General features: G+C 36.1%; 1 protein-coding gene and 1 long non-coding RNA gene across 18 annotated transcripts in view; one reads left to right on the top strand and one right to left on the bottom strand.

The window, feature by feature from the left end:
* LOC122216139 overlaps positions 1-3568 on the bottom strand; it is a 94161-nt gene extending 90593 nt beyond the window's left edge. For all 7 annotated transcript variants that reach the window (XR_006200731.1, XR_006200729.1, XR_006200735.1 and 4 more), the window contains exons 1-2: positions 3463-3568; positions 2844-2922 (exon numbers count right to left, since the gene is read on the bottom strand). This is a non-coding gene — a long non-coding RNA (uncharacterized LOC122216139). The remainder of the gene's footprint in view (positions 1-2843; positions 2923-3462) is intronic.
* Positions 3569-3598: 30 nt separating this feature from the next.
* Positions 3599-13755, top strand: part of RNF113A (ring finger protein 113A) — a 511139-nt gene continuing 500982 nt past the window's right edge. For 7 of the 11 annotated variants that reach the window (XM_042932502.1, XM_042932501.1, XM_042932499.1 and 4 more), the window contains exon 1: positions 3668-3760. The gene's annotated coding sequence lies outside the window, so the exon portion shown is untranslated. Of the gene's footprint in view, positions 3629-3659; positions 3761-13755 lie in introns of those variants that run through there. The other 4 variants (XR_006200724.1, XR_006200726.1, XR_006200725.1 and 1 more) reach the window with 2 other exon arrangements.

Genomic DNA, 13755 nt, shown 5'->3' with positions numbered 1-13755 from the left:
AGAACCCAAAGCAGGCTCTAGGCTCTGAGCAGTCAGCACAGAGCCTGACGTGGGGTTTGAACCCACAAACTGTGAGATCATGACCTGAGCTGAAGTGGGACACCTAACCGACTGAGCCACCCAGGCGCCCCTCTTTCGGAACTTCTAGATGTTATTCAAGAAAAAGTTAGATGCCACAACAACAGGGTTATATGTAAGTGATAGTGTGATCTTTGCTTGAATGTTTTTTAATAATGCTGAATTGGAAGAGTGACTTTCTTGTATCTAATTTTCACACACAAAAAAGTTCATAAGAAATGCCCTTACACTTTTTTTCGTTATCTTTTTTCACACTGTAGTCTAACTAGATATATGGAAATTGGTTGTTCAGTAACCAAAGTGCTACATTTCAGAAATATAGCAAAATGTAAAATCTTTTTAGGATTTGTCCTAGCAACGGTTAAAATTAGGGTTTAAGGAATTGGAATTGCTAGATTTTATCTACCACTTTTAAAATTTGTAAGAAACAAAGACTAACTTAATAGAGGTTTTCTTAATTATTGATGCTATTTAAAATTTTCCTTTAACACAAGTTACCTAGCTATATTGCCAAAATACATGACAGTGGAAATAACCTGTAATTAAATTTCATTCTCTCACTTATCTAGGCATTTAAGATAACCTTAAATAATTTAAATATATAACATTGAAAAATGTTAAAAACAGCTTTTGGAAATAGTGTTAATGTGTATTTTAATCCTCTTAAGGGAAGTCTACAGCTTAATTCATATGTCCTTAGACTATAACTTGTTAAGCTTAACTCTTATGTACTGCCTTGAAATTTATAGAAACACTGAAATAGTCATTTTAAGGTATAATTGTTTATGATGTATTGTTGCCTCTACTCCTCCTCTTCCCCCTTTATATGTAATCTTAAGGAAATTAAGTAGTAAACTTTATTTTTTAGGACAGTTTTAGGTTCACAATGGGAAGTACAGAGAGTTCCCACATACTCCCTGTCCCCCAACATCCATAACTCCAACACTGATGACATCCCCCAGTAGAATCGTACATTTGTTACAATGATGAACCTACACAGACACATTATCACCCAGAGTCCCTAGTTTACATTATGGTTCACTCTGGGTGTTGCACATTCTATAGGTTTAGGCAAATGTGTAATGACCTGTATCTATCATTACAGCATCATACAGAATAGTTTCATTGCCTTAAAAATCCTCTGTGTTCCACCTATTCATTCCTCCTTACTTAGAATCCCTGGCAACCACTGATCATTTTCCTGTCACCATAGTTTTGTCTTTTCCAGAATGTCATAGTTGGAATTATGCAGTATGTAGCCTTTTCAGATTGGCTTCTTGCAACAGTAGTATACATTAAGTTTCCTCCATGGCTTCATGGCTTAATAGCTCATTTGTTTTTAGTGCTGAATAATATTTCATTATCTGGATGTACCACAGTTTATTTATCCATTCATCTGTTGAAGGACATCATGAATGCTTCCAAGTTTTAGCAATTATGAGTAAACATCCATGTGTGGATTTTTTTTGTGGACATATGTTTTCAATTCCTTTGGTTTAGTAAAGACCAATTATATGCAATTGCTAGGTCATATGATAAAACGCATTAGTTTTGTGAGAAATTGCCAACTATTTTCCAAAGTAGCTGTACCACTTTGCATTTCCACCATCAATGAATACGAATTCCTGTTGTTCCACATCCTCACCAGCAGTTGTAATTTATTGGGGGTGTTGGCAGTGTTGTAATTTATTTTTAAAGCTTTTATTTGTAGATTCTGCCATACATTTTTGTATTGGTTCAAAGAGAATTAAGTGATCAAAGGAGATGTAGAAAATCTTAAAAGTTCTTTTTTTAAATTTTTTTTTTTTTTTTTTTACCGTTTATTTATTTTTGAGACAGAGACAGAGCATGAACGGGGGAGGGTCAGAGAGAGAGGGAGACACAGAATCTGAAGCAGGCTCCAGGCTCCTAGCTGTCAGCACAGAGCCGGACGCGGGGCTCGAACTCACGGACCATGAGATCATGACCTGAGCCGAAGTCGGATGCTTAACCAACTGAGCCACCCAGGCGCCCCAAAAGATCTTAATGATGACATTGGAATGGAGCTAGAATCTGCATCGTGAAAAGCTGCCAACTAGAATATTTCATTCAGGATGAGACTTGGGCTTTATTTTATTTTGTTTTTAGTTTCCTTCTTGCCCCCCCCCCCCTTTTTTTTTTTTTTTGAGAGAGAGAGAGCATGCACACAAGTGCAGAAGGAGAGAGAGGAGAGGGAGAGAATCCCAAGCAGGCTCCACACCCAGCCCAGAGCCAGCCAGAGCCAGAGCAGAGCCCAGGGCAGATCAAAAGTCAGTTGCTTAACTGAGCCCCCTAGGCGCCCCTTGGTCTTTAATTTAAAATCCATCTTAAAATTCTTTAAATTTCCTGATTCACTGGAGAACATTTTCATTATATTCAAATTTTTATAAGCCAAAGTATTGGAATCCTCTTCTAAAAATATATATATTTTTGTCAGAGGTAAATAAATGCTTGTTAATATGTTAGTTGGGAAGTACAATTGAAGTTATTAGGGCTTTTTTTTTTTTAAGTTTATTTTTTTTCGAGAGAGAGGTGGGGAGGGGCAGAAAGAGACGGGGAGAGAGGATCTGAAACAGGCTCTGTGCTGATAGCAGAGAGCCCCATGAGGGGCTGGAACTCATGAACTGTGAGATCATAAGCCACTGAGCCACCCAGACAACCCCCCCCCCCTCCCGCTTTAATGTTTATTTAAGGGCTTTGTTTTTAATGCTATCTTTACCAATTGTTTTAAATATTATTACACTTACCAAGATAAACTGAATACTGGGTTGTCATTTTCATGGCTGGAACTCAGGCTCAGTGTTTACCATATTTTTGTACTAGTATCTGTAATTAAAGCACTGGTTATTCAATTTAAAAAATGACTACATGGGGCATCTGAGTGTCTCAGTCGATTAGGCATCTGACTCTTGATTTCTGCTCAGGTCATGATCTGTGGGTTTGTGAGCTCAAGCTCCATCTCCAGCTCTGCACTGATAATGTGGAGCCTGCGCAGGATTCTCTTTCTCCCTCTCTCTGCCCCTCCCCCACTCATGGGCACGTGCACGCGAGCTTTCTCAAAATAAATAAAAAATAATAAATGACTACAAATGAATAAAAAGATCCTCCAATCATTCCTTTCTGAATAGTGATTGTTCTGTGTGTGCGGATAATTGTCATGCACTGTCTCTGTGTGAAAGTCTGTGCATTTATGGCAGCTAGCACCAAGTCCTTGCCACGAATAATCCAGGCTTTTTGTTACTGCATTTGGGATCCATGCAAGCCAATCGAGGTGCATATTTACTATGTTTCTGTTTACAATGTTACTGAGGCTCAGAGAGGTTAGGCCTTGCCCAAGGTTACACAATTATAGTCGTCCCCGCTTACCTGGGATTTCGCTTTGGCCCTTTTAGTTACTTACCCAGGGTAACTAAAAGGGAAAGCAGATGGATCTCCTGACCAATCACAGAAGGTCAATAGTAGACTCACGCTGCGTCAGAATGCCATTTTGTTTCAGTGCACGTGAACATTTTATTCTCTCCTGGCGGGAGAGGTGAGTATTTTGAGAGACAGAGATTCCATGTTCATGTAACTTTTATTATAGTATACTGTTAAAATTGTTCTATCATCAGTGTTGTTGTTAATCTCTTACCCTGCCTAGTTTATGCACGGAACTTTATCAGAGGTATGTATAATTGTCGTTTCTCTCCGCGGTTTGGACATCCACCGGCGGTCTGGAACGTAACTATTGTAGGGAGGCTAGGATAGGGGTCCACTGGGAGACTGCACCTTCACCAATGTGTTCACCCGCAGCTTTATTACCGGTTGAGGAACCTCATGCAGAAGAGGCTTGGGGGAGAGGACCTGGCTCAGTCATGGATGCTGTTGGCTGATTGGCCAGACTTGCAGCGAATTTTCAAACACTGTGTAGCTGGTTTTAGTTTCGGTTTTATGTAGTAGCTGTTAAATTTGCACAAGTTTTAAGCATGATTTGGAGCTGTAACACATTTCTGACAGTGCACTCTGTTGCTAATGTCAGTGATGGGAAAATCATCCTGAAATTTTTTTAACTTTTTTTTTTTTTTTTTTTTTTAATGTATGCTCCACGCTTGAGACCCCAAGATAAAGAGTCGAATGTGCTTCTGACTGAGCCAGCCAGGTGCCCCAATCATCCTGAATTTTTGACCAGGTCTGACAGTTTGTCCTACAGCTCAGATCATCATAAAACTAGTCAAGAAGCCTACTATTGATACACCTGGCATATTCCTCAAAGATAGTTCTTTCCTTAAATTAATAGATTTAATTTATTGATTCCCCCTCCTGGCCATGTAAAACATGCTCTTTATAGAAATTAAAGAGAAGTCTGTCCCCTCCCCTACCAGGAAATAATTGACTAATATTTAAATATTTTCTTTCAGCCTATTATTTACATTCACATTTGCATTCAGCTGCATTGTGTTTTTGCATCGTGTTTTTATCACTTTATTGTAAGAATTTTAATGAAACAGTTTAAATACGTAGTTGGTTAAAAAAGAAAAAAAAGATGTAATTGGTTGAGGTAAAAGGTGTTTACTGAGTGCCTACTATATGCTGATGCTGAGCCTGCCTGACACTATGAAGAGTGAAAGGCAGTATCCCCCACTGTTGCTTGATTTTACAACCTAGGTGAGGTTTTTCCTCAATATTTATGCAGCAAAGGAACCCTTTACTGATTAATTTTTAATTTTTATTAATTTTTAATTTTTTAAAGTTTATTTGAGAGAGAGAGAGTGAGCAGGGGAGGGGGAGAGGGCGGCGAGAGGGAGAGGGAGAGAATCCCAAGAACACTCCACGCTGTCAGTACAGAGCCTGATGCAAGTTTGAACCCGCAAACAGATGATAGCCTAAAGCAAAACCAAGAGTGGGACGCTTAACGCCACCCAGGCACCCTAAGGAACCCTTTATTATGTAACTACTCACTTCAAAATTTATCGCTTTTAATAATTTGGATTTTCATGCTTTGGGTAAAGATGTGCTTATGTCTCTTCCGTGTTAGATTTGTCATCATTGCGTTTACCGATCAGAACCACTGGGTGGCAGCAAAAGAACACAGAAGATTTTTTATTTTTCTTTTGTGTACACAAAAATGAAGTGAAAGCTATTTGGATTTCACGGGTGATAGGGAGAAAAATACAGTGATTAGAACTTGACATGTAACTACAGCAGATGAGACCTAACACATCTCATCACTAAATACATGTTACTTACTGCAGGTAAAAAATTCAATTTATGTTTTATTGTTACCAAAGCCATATTGTAAAATTCTCCTTTCAGTTTTCTTTTAGTCACAAGAATATCTTTCAAGATTCCTATGCGGTTACTTTTCTATTTATAAAGGTGAAGAGAAAAACCCAAGCCAGATACTAAGAAAAACTTGTTTAGTAAGAAACTTGTGAACAGAGATTTTGAATGTCAAGCAACAGTGGAAAGGAGTAATTTTCTTGACAGTCTATTTTAAAGAGCATTCTTGGAAAAAAACTAATTGAGTTTGGAGTTCTTGTTCATAGACAAGAGTTTGTTTTAACTTTTTAAAAATCGCTTAGCAAGCAGATTTTAAGTAATGTGAGTCTCTTTGAAGATTTTGTCCATACCTATAAAGTTACAAATGGCTTAGCTCCAAGCTGAGTATACCTTACGTATGATAGACAGCTCCAACTAAAAATGTGAAGTGGTCATGAAGCAGTGACAAGGTAACAAACACTTGTTTTATTTTTCGTACAACTATTTGCAATCTGTTTAGGTAAAAATATAGCTTCCCCTTTCTTTCCAGCGTTTTAAAACATAATACTTTAAAAGAATCTTGTCTTTTAAATTTTAGACAAAAATATATTTAGCTTATATGAAAGCTTCTAAATGAGCTATATAAAATATTAAGTGCAGAATGAAAAGTTTGCTTTTTCCAGAGAGCTGAGTATTGAGCAAGCCAGGGTACCATTCTGGAGCTTATTGTCAGAAGGTTATGGAAGAACAGTGTTTATGTTTCTTCCTGTTCAGCTTGGGACCTTCCAGTTGTGCTTGGAGCCTGAACCCTTCTTGATTTTATTTCTTGTTGGCAACATTACCATTGCCTTTTGATGTATGTATGATACAGATCAGTAAACCTTATGTTACTTGACCCTTAGTGGAAATTAAATTTAGGAAAAATGGAGAAGTTTTTTTTCCCCCACCTGTAACGAGTATATGGCCACCAGAGTCTCAATGGTCACTTTTCTTTAGCAGTACTCAAATGAGATGTTCCAGCAGTATTTATCGGTACTGAAACCCCAATTTGAAACTATAGGTGGTAACTCTCCTGGGCTTGGACTCTGGCCATCAGTGTCTGCTGTAAATCCAGAACAGGGACAGAGTAATAATTATTTTCACTATTTCCTTCTCTTGAAGCAATTTTTTTGGAAGGGGGTGGGGATGGGGAAGGGAAAGCATTTGTTATTATCCCAATGCAAGATAGATTTATGTGAGATGTATTTAGTTTCTTTAGAAACTATGTAGAGTCACTCTGGTGAGAGAGTCATTTGCTATTTCTAGTAGTCCACAGTATTTGAGGGCCAGAAGGTTGTAAATCCTCTTGGGAAATTTCTGGGAAAGAAAATTCTACACGCTTCCTCAGTAATAACACTTGTAAATTTTTTCTTATGTCTATCGTCTGGTCACTTGATTTTCACTTATTTGTATTGGGTGTCAGTACATTAAAAGCAATTATGAATATAATGAAACAAAGTTTGTTTTGAAAGTAAATGGTAAAACTAAAGGCTGAAACTAAATATAATTTGTAGTTGTCTTTACAGACTATAGAGACCTGTATTTCCGGTTTCAGGATAAGTTTTGTTTCAGACTTACTATTTGTATGGCTATTTTAAATTTTGTGGAATTTGGTGATCCAGTGTTCTTAAAATATATCTTGAGGTAAATACCTCAATAGGATATTTTTAGTATGAGTTGTAGAACATCATAAAGAATATTGTAACACAGCTTCAATTTCTTGATTCTGTCAGTGACAATTGACTTTGAATGAATCACTGAAATTATGCATATGCTTCTCCATCTATAAAGTGGGTACAATCATATCTATTTTTTCTTATCAGCTATACAAATTCAAATTCAAATGAAAAGGATTCATGTTTTTGGAGGAAAATGCTATTAAAATGTTAAATTTGTAGTAGTAAAATTAATGATGACGTTTTACCACAAAACTGGACAGATTTGATGGAAAGTTTCTCTTCTAGCTCTCTATGTTCTTTTTCCCAAATAACGTTTATAAATTAATAGTTGAAGAGGTCATTTTGGGAAGTTAGGGCTCTCAGACTTTGCACTTGCAAGGTTCTTTGCATGAAACCTGACCCTGGAGTCTTATGTGCTCTGGAGATGCAAGGTTTTGCTAAGTTGCTTGAGAATATGGCCCAATCCTTGAAGGAGTCAGGCAGTAAAAAATTTCTAACAAAGGAAAGGGCATTATGTTTTATGAGAAAGTGTCAGTCCTTTTCTAATTCATTTGAAGAAAGAAGGTCACACCACAAGGTGTGGATTCTCTCTGTATTTGTTACAAATGAAAATTGTTCCTCTTTACTTCAGAGCAGTGTCTGGAGCAGGGACTGTCATCTCTGGCTTTGCATTGCCATCATTCTTGAAGGTTTAAAAAAAAGTCCCCATGCTCAGGCCCCACCCTAGACTAACAAATCAGACTTTCTGGGCATGGGGCCCAGGCATTAGTATTGTTTGAAGCTCCTCAAGATGTACCATGCAAGGTTCAGAAGCACTGGTCTAGAGACTGTAGTGGAGAGTAGCAACTTTGCAAAAGTCTTAAACAGGAGGGCAGTCTTCAACATTCATTACTTTGTGTTTGCTTCTCTTTTAATGTATTATTTATTAGAGAGTGTGAGCGCAAAAAGGGGGAGGGGGGAGTGGGGAGAGAGAATCCTAAGCAGCACAGAGTCTGACATGGGGCTCTATCTCATGAACCATAAGATCATGACCTGAGCTGAAATCAAGAGTCAGATGCGTATCTGACTGAACCACCCAGGCGCCCCTGTTCTTGCTTTTATTATCTTACTTTCCCAAAGCAAACCTATAATCTGAAAACAAAAAACAAAAAAACAAAACAAAACAAAAAAGCAAAACCAAAAAAAAAAAAAAAACCAAACAAACTCATATAATAAAGATGTGCTCCAAAGTCAGCAAATCTTGTCAGTTAACCATGGTCCTTTCTGGGACACTTCTAACTTGGCTGTGCCACCATGAAGGATGGGGTGATTCTTTCCATCCTATCTGTTCACTGTGCCATTAAAAGGAGCTTAACAATGAACATAAAATTAATCTGAACCCTCTCAGATACTGCTGAAGTCCTTAGATATTGACACAAAATGAAAGAAATGTTTTACTCAACTTGACATGAACCCACTGAATAATTGCCACAGGGTTTAATAAATTGGTGGTTTTTCTATTCTGAGATGATTAAAAAGAGAAAGAAAGGAAAATAAACTCACAACTTGAAACAGTCAAATAATGATGTTAAATCATTTGTACATACATACAAGCAAAAACACGTTCAGAAGGTATTTGTTATACAATCTAGGCTGTCTATTTCATTATGTGGACCTGGATAGACAGAGATTCTGGACTTGAGTTGGCCCTGGATAGCTGGGACCTTAAACATTTCTTTTATCCTCACTTAACTTCAGTTTCCTTATTTATAAAAGGTGGCTGCATCTATGGTTCTGGCAAGACAGAGATCTTATTTGCTACTTCTATAATCCTTATCCACTTCTCAAATCAACTCTGCTGTAGAGAATCAGAGTTCCAATTAGCTATAGACTTGCTTTAGAAAAATTTCAACCACAGGTGATAATTTTTCCTGGGTGAGTAGAAAAGAATGTTGATGTCATTTACTACCAATTGCATTTGTCCCTTTTTATGAGGAAGATAATGCAGACATTGGATTAAATTTCAAGGCTGTCTTAGAAAGACACATTACACAAAGAACTGGGAAATATTCTTTTCAGTGATTATGTTACAGACACTAATGTTTAATATGACCCATAAATCAGTAAAGTACATGAGCAAGAGTCTGACATACTTTAAAAAAGAACCCAGCAATTTACTTATATATTTGATATATAGTTGGTACTCAACAAATGTTTGTTAAATGGTGAGTGAATTTGAAAGGTTGAAAGGCAATTTCTCAGTCTCAAATGCTAATTTGAAGAGGTCCTAAAAAAAAAATCAGTGTGTTTTGGTTATAAAATATGTTTTTGATTTGAATTTTCTTAAATGGTTAAAATTTGAGTATAGTAAAATAGGGCAAACATGATGGGGAAGAGGTGGCATTTATTTTTATTTTTTTAATTTTTTTTTTGTTTGTTTAACCTTTATTTTTGAGATAGAGAGAGACAGAGCATGAACAGGGGAGGAGCAGAGAGAGAGGGAGACACACAGTCTGAACCAGACCACAGAATCTCACAAACCGTGAGATCATGACCTGATCCGAAGTCAGATGCTTAACCAACTGAGCCATCCAGGCGCCCCAAGAAGTGGCATGTTCTAATCAGTGTTTGGGGTTATAACTTATAAAATCATTTTGAAAAGTTTACAAAGGTTACAGCGAGCTTTGGAACATCTTTAACCCATTTCATTAAAACTGTAATCTCAATGAACAACTCCAAGGTTGTTTTTCCTATGGGGTGTACATCTAGTTATTTCTGTGGTGATATCAACTATGATAAACTGGTGGCTATGAGGCACAGTTTTAATAAGATTTTAAAGACAGTGGAAGTCATATTAATATTCTAATATAACCATTTGTTTGCTAATACTTTTAAAAGACATTATTTTGGTCAAGTGAGTATTTGGTTACTTTAGATTAAATAATTATAAATTGAGGAAACACTTGGGAATAGGAGGAGTTAGAAAAATTTTGTTTTCTTAGCTCCTCCTATTTAAGATCAGAAAGAAGAGGAAATTTGTGTTTAAGTGTCTTCTGTTTTAGTAATGGTAGGCAGTCATTTGGACTGACCTGCTGAGTCCAACTTGAAAAACCGGACCAAACCCAGCAAACAAACAGACAAAAACTGCATAAGGATCCCAGAAAGTGAACAAAATAAATAGCAAAGAATTCCAAAGCCAGGATCTAGAGATAGGGCAAGACTCAGAGGGTGGTCTTAGAACTGAGTCTGCTTTTCTTGCATTTCTTGGAGATAGGAGGCTGAGAGGTCAAGTGGTCCTGCAGTAGTTTTGATGTGCTCTGAGCTAATGCAGCAGCAATAAGAGAGTTCTAGTGCCTCCTTGCCCCACTTTGATTTGGGATTCCCAAGGATTGCATTCTAGGGGCAGAGAAAAGTGAATGGAAGTTGATCCAGGGTGCTAGTGTTCCTAGGCACCCAGTGAAGAAAATATAAGTCCCTCCTGGAGAAACAACATCATTATCCAATGCCTCAAATTACTTCTACAAGGAATTTTGCAAAAACAATATTTAGGGCATAATAAACAATAGACAGACAGGAGACATGAATGAAAGCCAACAGAAACAACACTGTGGAAATAGACTCACAAGGGTGCCAGATGTTAGAATTTTCAGATACAGAATTCAAAATAAACATACCTACTTTGGTGAAGGTGGTTGAAGGTGGTAAAGGACAAGATGGAGAAATTTGGCAGCTGTGGATACTATAAGAAAAAAGACCAAATAGAAAATCTGGAGCAGAAAATTTAATGATGAAAATTGGAAGATCTCAGTAGTTGAGTGTGACAGCAGATTGACACAGCTGATGAGAGAATTAGTGAGCTGCCTGATGGATTAAAGACAATCTCCAGAGTGAAATTCGTAGAAACGAAAAGAATGGAAAATGAGAATAGAGGACAGAAGATATGGAAGATGAAGTGAAAAGCTCTAACTTATGTGTGATTATAGTTCCATAAAGAGAGAAGAAAGAGAATGGAGTAGAAGCAAATCTGAGTAAACTAGATGTAAGAATTTTCCATAGCTGATGAAATTCATCAACCCATAAAGAATTGCTTACAAATCTGAAACAAGGTAATATAAAGAAAGGCACATTCTAGTAATATTACTGAAACAAAAGGTAAAAAAAAAAAAAAAAGAAAGCAAGCAAGCCAGATTTAAAAAAGATAGACTGCCTTCAAAGAAGCAATTGAACTGACAACTGATAGAAAATGATGGAAACCAGAAGACAATAGAATCATATTTTAAAGTGGTGAAAAAAGACCATTACCAATCTAGAAATCTAAGCCTGTTGAAAAGATAATCCAAGAATAAAGATAAAGAAATTTTAGGCAAGAACTAAATTTAGAGAATTTGTCAGCAGATTCACACAAAAATTCTAAAAGGTTTTCTTTAGACAGAAGAAAATTCAGATGAAAGTTTGGGAAGAATGAAGACCTTCGCTCCCAAAAGAAAGTATATTGGTAATTCTAAAGCAATTATTAATTGCACAAGACAGTTATAAAATGTCTTGTGGGTTTTAAGTAAATAAATAAATAAAACCACGTAAAATACATGACAAAATGGCACATACCTTGTTAAGGGGAGATACATGGTATTTTGTCCATCAAAGGGTAAAAGCAGTAATTAGTATCAGATTTTTGTTAAGTCAAAGGATGCAGCTTGCTATGTAGAGTCACTACTAAAGACTATATAACTTCTGAACTAATGGGCAAAAAGTTGGAATAATAAAAAAATATTTAGAAAAATCAAATCTGAAAGATAGGAAAGAAGAAAAAAAGAACCACGGAATGAGTAGGACAAGTCAAGAGTATTTAGTAAGATAGTAGACTTAATCTAAAAGAATTAGTCATTACATCAAATATACATGGACTAAAATTATCAATTGTATAAAAATTTCAGGAGATCTAAAACATAAGGATACAGAAAAGTTAAAAGGATGATAAAGTTTTGATGTACCAGAAAGATATAACAATTCTTGTTTTGTATGTAATAACATAGTATCAAATATATCAAATATATAAAGCACTGATAGAAACTAAAAGTAGTAGAGAAACTGACTCTCTTAGTTATTGATGTTAACATGCCATTAACATAGAATAAACAGAAAAATTATAAAGGTGTGGGAATTTTGAGTAACAGTTAATAAACCTGACCTAATTGACATATAGAATACTTCACTGAATATCTATAGAATTCTTTTCAAACCCACATGCAACATTCTTTTTTAAATTGACTATAGACCATTAAGCAAATTTCAGTAAATTCTCTGGTCACAACATAAACTTGAAAGGGGTAACTAGATAATTAACTAGAGAAAGATAACTAGAAATTTCCCATATATTTGAAAATTAAGAATTATACTTCTAAGTAATCTGTGGGCCAAAGAAAAAATCATAATAAAGATCAGAAAATATTCTGAATTGAATGAAGATGTGATATAATGTATGAAATGCAGCTAACATAATACATAGAAGGAAACATATCCTTAACATGTTTATATTAAAAAAGAAGAAAATCTGAGCCCATAATCTAAACTTTTACCTCAAGAAGCTGGAAAAAGGAGCAAATTATATCCAGAGATGAAGGGGAAAAAAAAGGGAGTGAAGAGTAGAAATCTATGAAATAGGAAACAAAGGTACAATAGAGAAAGTCAGTGAAGGCAAAAATTAATAAAATTAATAAAATCTCTAGCAATAAAGACTAAGGAAACAATAGGTAAGGTACAGATAACCAGTGCTAGGAATGGAAAGGGGGACATTATCATAGATCATCTCAATAGATGCAAAATAAGCATTTGATGAAATTCAGCATTCATTCATGATAAAATTTGTGGGTAAACTAGGGATAGATGGGAACATCCTCATTCTGAAAAGGGTGATTACTAACATCCTGCTGCAAACATTACACTTTCCTGTTGATTTTGGGGAAAAAGGTAAGAAAAAAGTAAAAGGTATAAGGACTGAAAAATAAGAAAACTGCCTTTATTTGAAGATAAGTAAAATTAGAAAATTTAAAAGAGTCTACAAGTAAATTATTCTACTTCATAAATCACTTAAATTTTGTTATTTTTAGGAATAAATGCAAAAAGCTTGGTGCAAGTCCTTTTATGGACTGAATGTTTGTGTCCTCTCCCTCCTCCCTCGCCATTCATATTGAAATCCTAGCATCTATCCCTCCCTTCTCCCACTCCCTGTGATTGTATTTGGAGATAGGACCTCTAAGGAAATAATTAAAGTTAAATGAAGTCATATGGGTGGGGCCCTGATCCAATAGGATTAGTGTCCTTACAAGAAGAGACACCAGAGAGCTCTCTTGCTGCTTGCTGTCCCTGCTCTTTCTCAGAGTAGAGGCTATGTGAGGACAGTGTTTGTCTGTAAGCCAGAAGAGAGTCTTACCAAGAACCGAGTTGACTACACCTTGATCTTGGACTTCTAACCTCCAGAACTGTGAAAACATAAATTTCTGTTAAGCCAGCCAGTCTGTGGTATTTCTTTATGGCAGCCCCAGCTGCATAGTACAGCTTCTCTTCAGGAAACTATAAAAAAAAATCACTGAGAGCCATTAGGGTAGACTTAAAAAAATGGAGAAGTATAGCAGTTCATGGATTGGAAGAGAATAATTCTCTTCAAAGTGATCTACAAAAGTGCTTCTCAAACTTTACTGTGCACACAAATTATCAAGGGACATTG

This window comes from Panthera leo, chromosome A3 (genome assembly GCF_018350215.1).
Source record: "Panthera leo isolate Ple1 chromosome A3, P.leo_Ple1_pat1.1, whole genome shotgun sequence".
NCBI lineage: Eukaryota > Metazoa > Chordata > Mammalia > Carnivora > Felidae > Panthera > Panthera leo.
The sequence above is the reverse complement of the archived record's forward strand: the minus strand, read 5'-3'. Positions and strand labels throughout refer to the sequence as shown.